Below are 12,769 nucleotides of genomic sequence, written 5' to 3'. Positions count from 1 at the left end.
AAATCTTAAAGGTGCAATTTCAGATTTTTTTGGTAGTAACGTTTGGGAAAGGGTGGTTCGGAAACCCTCCTCCGGAATAGCTTATCAATTGATGTCCTAAACGCCTTAATTTAGGAGTTTTTAAGACATCAGTTACCATTATTATTTCAATGGAATAGTAAAACCTTTTTTTGTTTCCTGTGTGGGAGGAGAGTTGACGGGCCATTCTGAAGACTTAAATTCAAACGGACGAGAGAAAAAGTGGGAATGAAAGGAAGGAAAGGGAAAGTAATTTGCTGTCCAGTAATCCGCATCTAGTAAAAATTTTAAATTTAATGATCTCTTTTTGAAAGAATTAAGATTTTCCCTCCCCACATCATTTGCTTTTTCTTATTAAAATAACTTTGTTTTCCCAAGACACTTTCGTTTCTTCTCTTGAGTAAATGGCACGGAGCCCCTCAACCCTCTGCTTGCAACACTGCCTGGTAACAACTAATGTATTATAATTATTATCATCGTTATTGTTTTTTGAATCTAAAAGCAGGGAAATTATTTGTGTGCAAACTTAAACCAAATTATAAAATATTCAGCACTCAACCGGGCATTCGATAGAATTTTGACATCTTGAATTCAAACATGGCCCCACTAGATAACGCTGACGCTTTCGGGTCTTGACAATTTATTATCTGTGTTTAACCGATGCCACTATGATCTGCTATGCAAATACCAATCAGTGTCAACGTTTCAAAGTTTATTTTTGATTGAACGTTGCCCATTTTGACCACAAGAGACGCAGAACGGAACCCTACATCCACCAATCAATTGCAACGTAATGGAAAACAGGGGATCCCTGTAGTGCCCACTTTGTTGTTATAAGTTTCAGCGATTGTGACGTCATATAAGCGTAAGCGAAAGTTAGTGGGTCATGATTCAAACTATGTTTTTCGCAATCACGAATTCAATAGGACCCTACTCGTCCAGTTTCTTGTTTCTGTAAATGGAATGGAATAGAAATGAAGAAGAAATTAGCACCCGTATTCGCAACTGGTAGTTCTCTAGATTTTGTAATGCGATGCATATCTGTTGAAAAAAAAAAAAATTGGTAATTACACTGTTATAACCAGAGGTTCCAGACGAGTGAATATATTCCCCCTAAGGTGAAAGCATGGTGACCAAGGGTGCCGTACTGGCCAGGAAGTAAAGCAGAGGTGCGAAAGTAGCAGACAGTCGTAGACAGGGGTGCCAAAACAGCGAGCAATCGCTAAATGACTTGCTGGCGCATGCGCTTCCGGCATACATTCACCATTCAACCACTTCAATATGGCGGACGAATGATAGGTTGCACTACGCGTGGCTTCTACGTCTTTCACATTGAATGAAGTACACTATTGGATTAAATCTCAACTTTTGTAGGATAATTCTTTAAAATAACAAGTAAGTACAGCTTTTGATCACTTTGTAGCTTTTAGGGCTTTCAAACATAGTTAAAAGTACGTTTAATGCTTTTCAGCTACCGTTAGTCCGTTACGATACCGTAGTACCGTTAGTTGTTTATTTACAGGTTACCGTTACTATCGTGAAAATTCCATCATTCACACAAAACGCTACTAAATGTATCTATCATTATTTTCTTGAGTACTCGATAAGCAACATTTAATCACCGAAATAGTAACCGCAATGATATTTTCAATAACCAACAAGTGAGAACCGAAATAAAAATGATTCTTGTGTTTCGTGTAGCGAGCGCAAAAAATAAAAAAGAAATCTCTCTCCGTCTATCTTTTTCTTTTGCTTTTTCGTTCAAGTGTTTGAATCATTTCCTGTTAGCGGTTATTCGATAGTGTTAGGAGTTTCTTTAAATTTTTAACTGTCGAAAAATTTTATGCGCATTTTATTTTATTGTTATTTTGATTGAAATGTTGAACGTTTGAGAAACGATTTTGTTTTATCGTAACTTTAATATCCCAGAATATTTTTGGCTGTTCATGTAAATAATTCATAAGTACATCTACACTTTACTTTCGGTGCGGTTATTTCTCACAAATGATCATTAACTTAACTATGATCATTCAAATAATTACTCGTCTTTAACTTTAAATATATTTGTGACAACTCTTTGATACCAAATAAAGTCTGTAGATATTTATTGTTTTATTCATCTTTAATATTACTTTGTAAAACAAAAAAAAAAAAAAAAAAAAACTCATCAGTACGCAGAATTTTTTCACAAGTTTTTTACCGCCCCGAGAGTTATTATAATTATTATTATTTATTTTATTTATTTTTAAGAAAAGGATAAAAATTTCACAGGTTCGCAATGTTTTTCATTTGTTTTTACCGACCCGTAGGTCAAAAGAGGTTGAGAAACACTGATGTAGAGAACGATCAGATGAATTAAAGCAATGAGCACTTCTTAACTATGTTGAAAACTCTGAAATATGGTCAAATGCTGTAATTACAAGTTTTAATCATTTCCAGTACTGAATTCATGCAATGTGAAAAGTGTGCAAAACGTAGACTATCATGAATCAAAACAAAACTATTAAAAAAAGAAAAATACACAACTGTATTCAAAAACGCACACAATACGGGGGAGGGGGGAGGGAGGATCTACAGTAAGGGTGCCATTTTTCTCTCCGAAGGTTCATTCTTTTCACCCCGGCTGCCTACTTTTTGAAAGGTGCCTGTTTTTCACCCTAGTTAGAGGTGAAATTTCGGCTCCGTATTGGGTGCCGCTGGTGAACAAGCGTTTCACCCCTGAAAGGTGCCGAATGCAACCTGTAGTTTTAACAGTGTAGGATGCGAGAATAAAGATGACATGGTTGTTATGGCCATTTTGTACTCGTATACTTAAGATTAAATTTACAGCGTATATCGTGATGATAATTTTTATTTCTTTTCAATCTTCAATGGTGGGAATTAGTAATCTGAAAATTTTGTACTTAAGTAAAGTTTTGCTGTTTGAATTCATCTATAAGGGTGTTTTTCCTGAAAAAAAAAGTTTTTAATTTTAAAATGTGCTTAAGTGAATCCTTGAATAAACGCAGACGAATTGTAACCATAACGACGAAAATTAATCTCTCTAAATAAGTATTAAAAAGAAAGAGTTAGACTTATTCTGGTAGTCATCACTGTTAAAACTGCAGATTGCATATGGAACCTATCAGGGTGAAACGTTGTAGCACCAGCGGCACTTCCACCTATAGCACCTCAATATCTCCCTTAAAAGTGCCATTTGGCCCGTATGATAGGTTCCTGTATGGCACCTCTTAGAGTTCTATTTGGCTCCCTCTGATACCCTTAAAGGTGCCATTTGCGGGAAAATGGCACCCTGAAAGAAGTGCTTCTGGTGCTACACCGTTTCACCCTAAAAATGTACCATATACAACCTGTAGTTTTAACAGTGATGGAAATTTAAAAAATCAGACCAACGCCAACTACGGTCAAGTGAGGATAGTACGCAATTCGTGATTGCTCAATAATTACCTTCATTTAGTTTTTTTCTCTCCAGATTTTGGGAGTGGCGAGGGCCGCCTGGACCTTTTCGTCATCTACGCCCTTGCCACATCAGGTCTCTGAACTTTGTTCCCTATTTATCCATATTTATGATACATAAAGGTAATTAAATAAACAGGGCATTTCTCACCTATGAATTATTAAAACAATTCTCCTTATTATGTATGGTAATTATTGATCAATTTGTTCAAGATCAACTAATCTTCCGTTTTAAAATGATGACTTTACGAGAGGGATTTTACGTTTTATTTAGAAAAGACCTCATCTGGGTTGAAACAATATCATCTGACGATTAGTCGGATATAATTTTAATTTTTTGAGATATTTACACAGAAAAAACATAACTATTTCACAACACATTAGATATGATAACGATATTTTATCTTTTAGATTTCAGATCTGTTCGATACTGAAGTGTCAGTAAACGCTCAGATTAAGAAAACGTATAAATTATAATCAATTCTCTTTTTTACTATTGTAAAATGTACGCTAATGTGTGAACATGTTGCTGGAATCCATCTTTGTTTGTTTCTGCGCAGTGGTCTGCGTAGTTGCGTTTATTACGTACAAGTGGCACAGTGACCGCCATCTCATTAATGCTTGCAAACTATTGCCACAATTTAAAGACGTATCCATCATTTCTGACTTAATATGGTTTAAACGATTTTTTTTACATCATGTGCATCCGGTTCTTGGTAAGCAAATTATTTTATCCTGCCTGTTAACCCCTAACTGGTGAGATGATTTTTTAAAACTTAAGTTGGGATGTGGGTAGTATACGCATAACCTCAACAACGTATCGCTCCCCGGCAAGAAAAAGTTGCACAACTGAAAAAAGCAGCATTGGAGAAAATCAAGGTTTTACCTAAAAGTACTTTGAAGTAATTTGGTCGTGTAAACAAATTATAATGTGATTTTTTTCTGGTTAGTTTTTTATTGTCTAAATTATTAATGTATACTTAAAGTTCTAAAAGTTTTCTTCTAAAATATGAAATTTTAATAATGTGACATTATACATTATATCACTTTTACACCACCACATACCAGGTATGTAAGTTAACTTTGTGCTAATTTTGTGGCAAGAAAGAGCATTAAATTTATAGATTTTAAATCCATAGCTGGTACGATTTTCCAAAATTTTGAGTTGGGTCACTTTCCTCGCCGAGGTGTGGTATTTAACGTCCACTCAAGCCCAGGCCCGTCATTTTGGGGAGTAAGGAGGGGGGGGGGAATGTTCCCCCTGGCTTAGAGAAATCAATCAAATGTTTGTCTTTTTTGGTTTTTCGCTGTGATATTTATTGAGTATGTAACCTTTGCCCCCTCCAACCACAACCCTCCGGAAAATTTAAAATGTCGGGCTTGCGTGTACTCCACAAAATTTAGCAAATTAAAGTTGGAATTTTTCTCATGATTTTTACTTTATCTACTGCTTAAACCATTTCAACAGTTGTGACACTTTTATCAAAAATCTGCACCTCGTAAATCACATTACTGCTACGCATAAAAAGAGCGAAAAAAACTTTCGTCTGGTGCATACAAAGGATGGGGCTCGCGCTCTTTTAATGCAGGTAAATAATTATAAAGGTATTCTTTTCATAGAATTACGTTGTGATGACTTGATGCAGAAGAAGATTCTGCTTGGAAAGCAGTAATAACCTGAAAATTGCCATTGCTGGACTTACGTTAGTCTCCTGAGGTACAGATATTGCACTTCATTCCCGGAATTTTGAGCTTGGGCTTTTTTATTGTTTTGATACATTTTGAATTTGACGAACAAGTATGTGTGACAAATGAAGTATGAACGTTCCAAAATGATTTCCTGTATTAAAAAATAATGATTTGCACGTGTTGCCGCAACACATGCAATTGGTGAGCGTTAGCGAGCAAGGGGCAGAGCCCACTAGTATCAAAAAAAAAAGCAAAAGTTTAAAATTTCGGGGAATAAATGTCAAACTCAGTACTAATGGATTGAGCACTATATACAGGGTGATTATAATTAAAGTTCCACTTTCAAAACGCTGTAAAAATAAAACCGCTGGTCAGAATGACCTCAAATTTCAACGGAATATTATCGAAGAAGGGGGAAAATGTATGACAAAAGAAAAATAAATAGTTGGAATTTTTGGCAATAGATGGCGCTGCAATTGTCAGAATATGTAAATCAAAACACCTGTCACACGCCCGACTCATTGAAGTTGTTATAAACACATCAAATACACGTTTTTTTTCCTCATTTCGCATCTAAGAAGTTCACTATGACAGGCTCAATGAAAGACCTGGCCGTCCGATCACCTGATCTTAACCAGTGTGACTTCTGGATATGGGGCTATCTGAAAGCTGTTGTGTTCAGTGCTCCGATTGCAAACTTTGCTGAGCTGAAGGCATGCATTGAGCAACACATTCTAAATGTGACCCCGGAAACACTTCAATCAGTCGTGGAACATGCCGTTTCTCGATTTCAACTTGTTACAGAAAACGGGGTACGGGGTACATTATATTAACATCTTTTGCGCCAATCTCACGAAAATTAAAGACCGATTTGATTTTTTCTGATGCTTTTTAAGTGGTTTTCGGCCTCAGGACAATTAAAAACCAATTTTTTCCATCCGATGTGATATGACCTATCCGTGTTGAATGGGCTTACTTAACTGACAGTATCACACCAATACCCTCGTGCACGCTGAGTAGTACGGTGTTTTAACGTATAGCTTACACCTTAAGTAATATTTTTTGATTTATTTGTCATTTGTAGTCGATCACTATTAGATATGATGGTCACAGCGCCATCTATTGCTAAAAATTCCAACTATTTATTTTTCTTCTGTCATTAAGTTCCCCACTTCTTCGATAATATTCCATTGAAGTTTGACGTCATTCTGACCAGTGGTTTTATTTTTATAGCGTTTTGAAAGCGGAACTTTAATTATAATCACCCTGTACATAGAACTGAAACTACAGTAAGCATAAGTACATATGAAGCAGGGTTGTCAACCTTGGAAAAACAATTTGAGGAGCATCTGTGGTGATTTTGAGGAGTAATTTTAAATTTTGGGGAGCACTTCGGTACTTCGTATAAAAATAACTAAAACCACTTATCTAAAATTGCTTTCTAGCTTTAATAAATCATTTTAAGCACGAATATAAAAATAGTTGTTTTTAAATTAATAAAACAGTTTTAAACACAATTTCAATCTTTGAGTATAAGCATTGTTAATTTCTCATACTCACGTGTTTGTTATGATAAAAATAGCAAAATTTAGCTTGAAAATTTTTGGCCAGGAAATACGGAGCAAAAGAAATTCTTTGCGGAGCCGCGGAGTTTCGCCATTTTTGCGGAACAGGTTGGCAACCCTGAATGAAGCCATTAGAACGTTTTTATGCAAAATTCTTTTGAAGGGTTAATAGGCTCCAACTTTTTGATCTATCTATATAAATTAAACAAAGAATATATATGTGTGTGTAGTACATAACTTTATATATATATATATATATATTATATATATATATATATATATATATGTATATATATATATATATGTGTGTGTGTGTGTGTGTGCAAATCCACAGTTTACGTCGAATCTCGGCCAAATTTGGCAGGGAGGTACTTGGGCACCTGAGAAACGTAGGGGTTTTTTGAACGCCAAAGAAGAACCGAACCGTTCGAATTTTAACTTTAGAACCCGAAAATGACTCTTTCTACCCGAAATAATTATCCGCTCATTTTGATTTTAGTTTCATTAGAAAGTGCGGGCAAAATACCAATTTAAAAAGTTTTTTTTTTCATCAAGACCAAATGAAATTCCTGTATGAAATGAAATTCATTAAAACCAAAGGAAATGATTCACCCAGTTCCTAAAATCACCCACAGAAAAGTTATAAGCATTTTTAAGTCAGAAAAAATCAATTTTAAATCGGAAATTTATCGTCTGCCGCGAGCTCAGTTTTACTAGCGTGAATAAAATCATTGAGAAGAAAGATTTGTTGCTTCTATCTCTCTCGACTGTGAACAAATAAAATTCTCACTTTTTGACGAATAAAATTCAAAATTTGTTTTGAGACTTTTCCTGTAAGCAGAGGATTTAAAACTTTTCGTCACTTTTTGATAAAAGTCTCCAGCTCCTTTTTTTACTCTTCTATGCTTTCAAATCCGTTTATTTTTTTTATTCGGAGCATTAAATTAACCGATAATATTTTTTTTACCGATAACACTTAGCAATACTAAAAGTGAAAAAAATAATAAACGAGCTGATGTGTGCATCACATGACTTCCTTTTACTCCAATTTAATGCCATTTCCCTATTATCTGCACTTTTAATGTCATTCAATAGTTTACTCTCTAAATATCACCACCAGTGGCCAAATTGAAACCAGATTTTAAAAATAAAAAAAATCGCTAAATTTATCGCCAAAATGGCGACAAAACTTGGCGACTAAAAGACTGGCGATATATCGCCAAGTGTCCGCCAAATTATAACACCACTTGGGTATCCATCGAAATTAACAATGATTTCCCCCCAAAAAGGGGCAAAAGACCCCTTTAGAAACACCCGAATGCAACCAAAACTGTAGGTGCACAACTAGACCTAACTAGGACTCTACGTACCGAATTTCAACTTTCTAGGACTTACTGTTTTTGAGTTATGCAACATACATACGCACATCCATACATACATACTTACATACAGACGTCTGGAGAAAATTCGTTCTAATTAACTCGGGAATCGTCATTATGGATATTTCGCGTGTCTATACGTTCTTAGGCACTTATCCACGTGTGGTCGAGGCGAAAAAAAAACTCAATATTCATTCGGGGGTGAGTAAAATGGAAATTAAGGTCGATTTTTGAGTGAAATTTTTTTCGCGAATACAATACTTCCTTTTTTGTAAAAGGAAGTAAAAACGATCTATTCTTCTGTTTTTTTCCCTACAGTTTTTTTTTTTTTTTTTCATTTATTTTTCGGTGTGAAACCAGAGCATTGGCCTCACTCGCATAAGCACCATATCTGAAAATATTTCGAAGTCGCAATTACAATTTTAAAAAAAATCTTAGAAACGTTGCACGTTGCATACGAGTCGCATCGCAGATCTTCAGTAAAGAAACTTCTCGTATTCTTCTTTCAAGATACATTCACAAATGTAATATAGATTGAAATTGTGATTATAATGTTTTGAGGAGGACAACGAAAAAGAGGTGATGTATCCGAATGAGCAAAGTAAGGAGGCGCGATGTAACGAGGAGTTGCTGTGCATCGTACAAGGAAGAAAGAGAAAATACAGTCGAACCTCCATATATCGAACTTCCACATATCGAAATTTTCTATATATCGAAATCCCAAAAAATTTCTATGTTCATTACATAGAAAAATTGTTTATATCGAAAAAATCTCTACATATCGAAATTTTTTTTGTGACACTCATTTTTTCCACTTTAAATTGTCTCATGAAAAATAAAGGTTAGGGGAGAAAATTATGTTCACTAAAGGTTGCTACGAAACTAAGGAATCTGGAGTTGAGGGGTGTGTAGATAGGTCGTTGTTTCGTTCTGGAGTTCTTAAATTCCCTCAAGTTTATTTCAAATATCTTAGTTGTAACCACTAACATTGTAAAATCAGATTCAAGTTAGCCCTTTTGTCTGTTGATTATTCCTAGTCTTTTTAGCTGCAGTAAAAATCATTCAAGTTAAGCAGTTTTTTTACTTTTCTCGCGATTACATCGTCAAAACGAAAATCCCCTATTGTTGCGGATCAAGTTGAATTGCCGAAGAATGAAAATGTATGAAGGCGCAAAAATTTAATTTGTGTTTTTTTTTTATTAACTTTCATTTAATCCTATGCTCGTATAAATTAGAAACTAGGTTTCATACACGAAAATTGTGATAGGGATGAGCTTTAATTTTAATGTTTTAGGAGATTTTTAGGATAAAATAAGATCGTATCTATAGATCGAAGTTTCTATATATCGATTTTTTTTTCGGCAATTTGCTACTTCGATATATGGAGGTCCGACTGTAATTGATACAGTCTGACCACGATAATATGGAAAGGCAAACATCCGGTTCATAAGCGGAAATGGACGCATCTATTAGTTTACAGGGGTGGTAGTTTGTTCGTTACATATATGCACTTTTGCCTCTTAATTATTTAGACGAAGTTTTGTACAAATGTCAATTTGTTCACGGCAATAGTTTTTCAAATCTAAACTACATTCGATCTATATTCTCACTACAAAAATTGATAGATTGTTGAGAACAGAATTTTGAGCGTACCACTTTTGTTTTACATTTCCGGACGAAATGAAAACAGTTTATTTTCTTTTTGTTGTTTCCATAGAAACTGTTTTTTTCCTCTAATTTTCAACTTAGAGAATGCAATAAATAAATGAGACTCTTTTGACATAATTAAACGCGTGCATCAATCATCGCTATTTTCCCTTCTCCTGCTAGATTCATTCAAATGGAATCGTCTTAACTTGGCCGATTGCCCATTCCATACATTTTCGCGGTCAGACTGTATATCAATAAATTTAACGAGTGAAATTCTTTCATGTTTGTCTCCATGTAAGTGTGCTACAGATTTTTTTAAGTATGAAAAATCTACCTTAACGAAACGAAACTGTTGAGAATCCCTGCCGTTTGAACTCGATTGTTTTCGTTCTTCGTCAACAAACAAACATTACGCATACAATAGCTCCAAACGCACTCAGAGTATTGTCACAAATAAACAATTCTCGCAATGCAAGATACGATAACAAGTGTTTATCTTTGAGATTTTGGATGATTTACTCTGTGGAATATCAACAAGTAGTCAGATTAAAAAAGTAACACAAGTTATGACATAACTTCGTATGTGCGATTACGGCATGACAGCTTTAACTGTGTAAGATATAAACATTGAATTTTAAACAATATATCTCATCTCGGTGAAAAAAGTGACGCAACTCAAAATTTAGGGAAAACGAACAAGCCATTGTTTTAAAATCTAAATTAAATGCCCTCTCTTGCCACAAAACGCGCACAAAAGTACAGTCTGCCCACGGATTTTATGGAATTGGCAAACGTCCAGTTAAGAAGAGTCTATTTGCATGGAGGGGAAAAGCAAAAATTTAATGCGCGTGATACCACTTATTTGAATGTGACTCTGCTTACTTTAGAGGCTAACATACATCTGCAAAAGCTGACATCCCTGCAAGCTTATAGGTTCGTCCATTTCCGCCTGTAAAAGGTTGTTTGCCTTTCCATCGAATCGGTGGTCAGACTGTAGCTTGCATAACTGGTGCGCGGTGGTGCAAAAGCGATATAATCAATAGTGGCATTAAAATTTCATAACTTCGAAGAGCATTTCTTGCTGTAAGTTTGCATTATTAATTTAGATAACAATAACAAACCAGTAAACATCACATGGTAATTTTTTTGCGCGTATTGTAATATTTGAGATTAAATTGCTTAAAACTATAAGGGTCGTTCTAATGAAAAGGTGCGAATCAACGTAAAAAGCAAACAAATCCAAACTTGAACAGGCTTCAGTAGGACAATGTAGTAAGATATCTATAACCTAAATGTACTGTTAGACGTGGTTGTGCGCATGCGCGGATACCGGTACCACACATTTAATGGTACCACAAGATGGAGAAACACAGTAGGCAGTTGTGAGTTCCGCCCAATTGACGCGGCAGCGCATGTGAGGTTTTTATGGCCTTCACATTGTGAAATTTGGACGATTGAGGAGCAGCTACAGTGCTGGTAAAAAAAATTGCATCACCCTCGCATTTTCGCAACAATGGGATTATGTGCGAAGTTTTGGTCGACCGATTGACGATGAATGTATGTGAAACTCTGCAAAACTTATGAAATAAACATTTAACAGCAGGAATCAGACAATTGTTTACGTAAATCAGGGCTGTTTCCGGGCCAAGGCAAACTGCTGACCCCATGTTCATTTTTTCATTTCTGAACCTGCGTGTGAGTTAAGAGAAAAGAAAATTACTTAACTCCATGTCAAATGGCAGGATAAAGGTTTTTAAATTGTTACTTACCAGTATGTTACTTGCCAGTTACTTGTTACTTACCAGTTACGTACCCCTATGGCACGGTTCAAAATCATCCTGGAAAATGACGTTTGGAACTGAAGTAAAGTGATCCTGGATAGTAGGAAGCAATTTCTCCTCCAAAATACCAATATACACCTGAGCGTTTACTGTTCCTTGCGCAAAGTGAAGCGCACCAACTCCTTGATCAGAAATACATCCCCAAATCATCTGGGATACGGGACGCTTGACTGTGTGTTAAATGCAGTCGGGATGATATTCCTCTCCTTTGCGGCGCGGGTGATGCAATTTTTTTTACCACCACTGTAAGTGTTAATTAGGGCTATGCGATATACCGAAATACCTTCATATATCGATATATATCTACTACCGCGATAACGATATTTAGATTTCTGTCCGTCCGATATATCGTTTGAAAAGGAGATACGAGACTTAATTACGGAGAAATTAAAATACTGACTCAAAAATACAATCTTTTAGGGTGAGTGTTTGAAATTTCAAGATGTTATTTGCATTCTTCAAACAGATATTTAATTTTGAATTATAGTAAAAGGGAACATTAACAAGACCGCCGATGTAAATATGAGTCCCTTTGTCAGTTTGGTCTCCATTTCCCTTCCCCCTCACGGGCGTGCACGGAAGTTTTGGGGCCCGTCAGAAATGACTTTTCCGCTTCCTCCATATTGTTTACTCTTTTAATTCAGCCCTAGTTTTAAAAATATTGGGCCCCTTTGAGGTTCGTGCCCGGGCCAACAGGTGTCCTCCCCCCCCCCGAGCTCGCCCCTGCTCCCCCTATAGAGTTTTCAAAACTTGCTCTACTACGATTCAGGGCGGGGCCCTTCCAAGGACCGCGACCCTAATGTCTAATTTCATTTCGTATCAATTTTAAATGATGGGAATTCGTTATCAGGAAATTTTGTATTGAGAAGAAGTTTTGCTATTTAAGTTCATGTAGATATTTTTATTCAAAAAACATAAACCTATACAAAAAAAAATCGTTTTTACTTTATTACAGGTTTAACTTTAAAAACCCCGTTTTTCAATGTAAAATCTGCTTGAATTAAGCCTTGAAAAAGAGCAATTTGTAACCATGACAACAAAAATTGAATTCTCTAAATAAATATTTAAAACAACGAGCTAAACTTATTTTTGTCATCATGGTTATCTAAAAAATCAGAAGGACATCAACTCAAAAAAAAAAAAAAAACCTAAGGGATGTCTTATAAATATT

At 35.5% G+C, this 12,769-nt stretch overlaps 1 protein-coding gene across 1 annotated transcript in view; it reads left to right on the top strand.

Moving 5' to 3' along the window:
* Positions 1-12,769, top strand: part of LOC129230185 (cytochrome P450 4V2-like) — a 95,229-nt gene that overhangs the window by 43,976 nt on the left and 38,484 nt on the right. The gene's annotated exons all lie outside the window — the stretch shown is intronic.

This window comes from Uloborus diversus, chromosome 9 (assembly GCF_026930045.1).
Source record: "Uloborus diversus isolate 005 chromosome 9, Udiv.v.3.1, whole genome shotgun sequence".
Taxonomy (NCBI): Eukaryota; Metazoa; Arthropoda; class Arachnida; order Araneae; family Uloboridae; genus Uloborus; species Uloborus diversus.
Note: the sequence above shows the minus strand (reverse complement) of the source record. Positions and strands in the feature narration are given on the sequence as shown.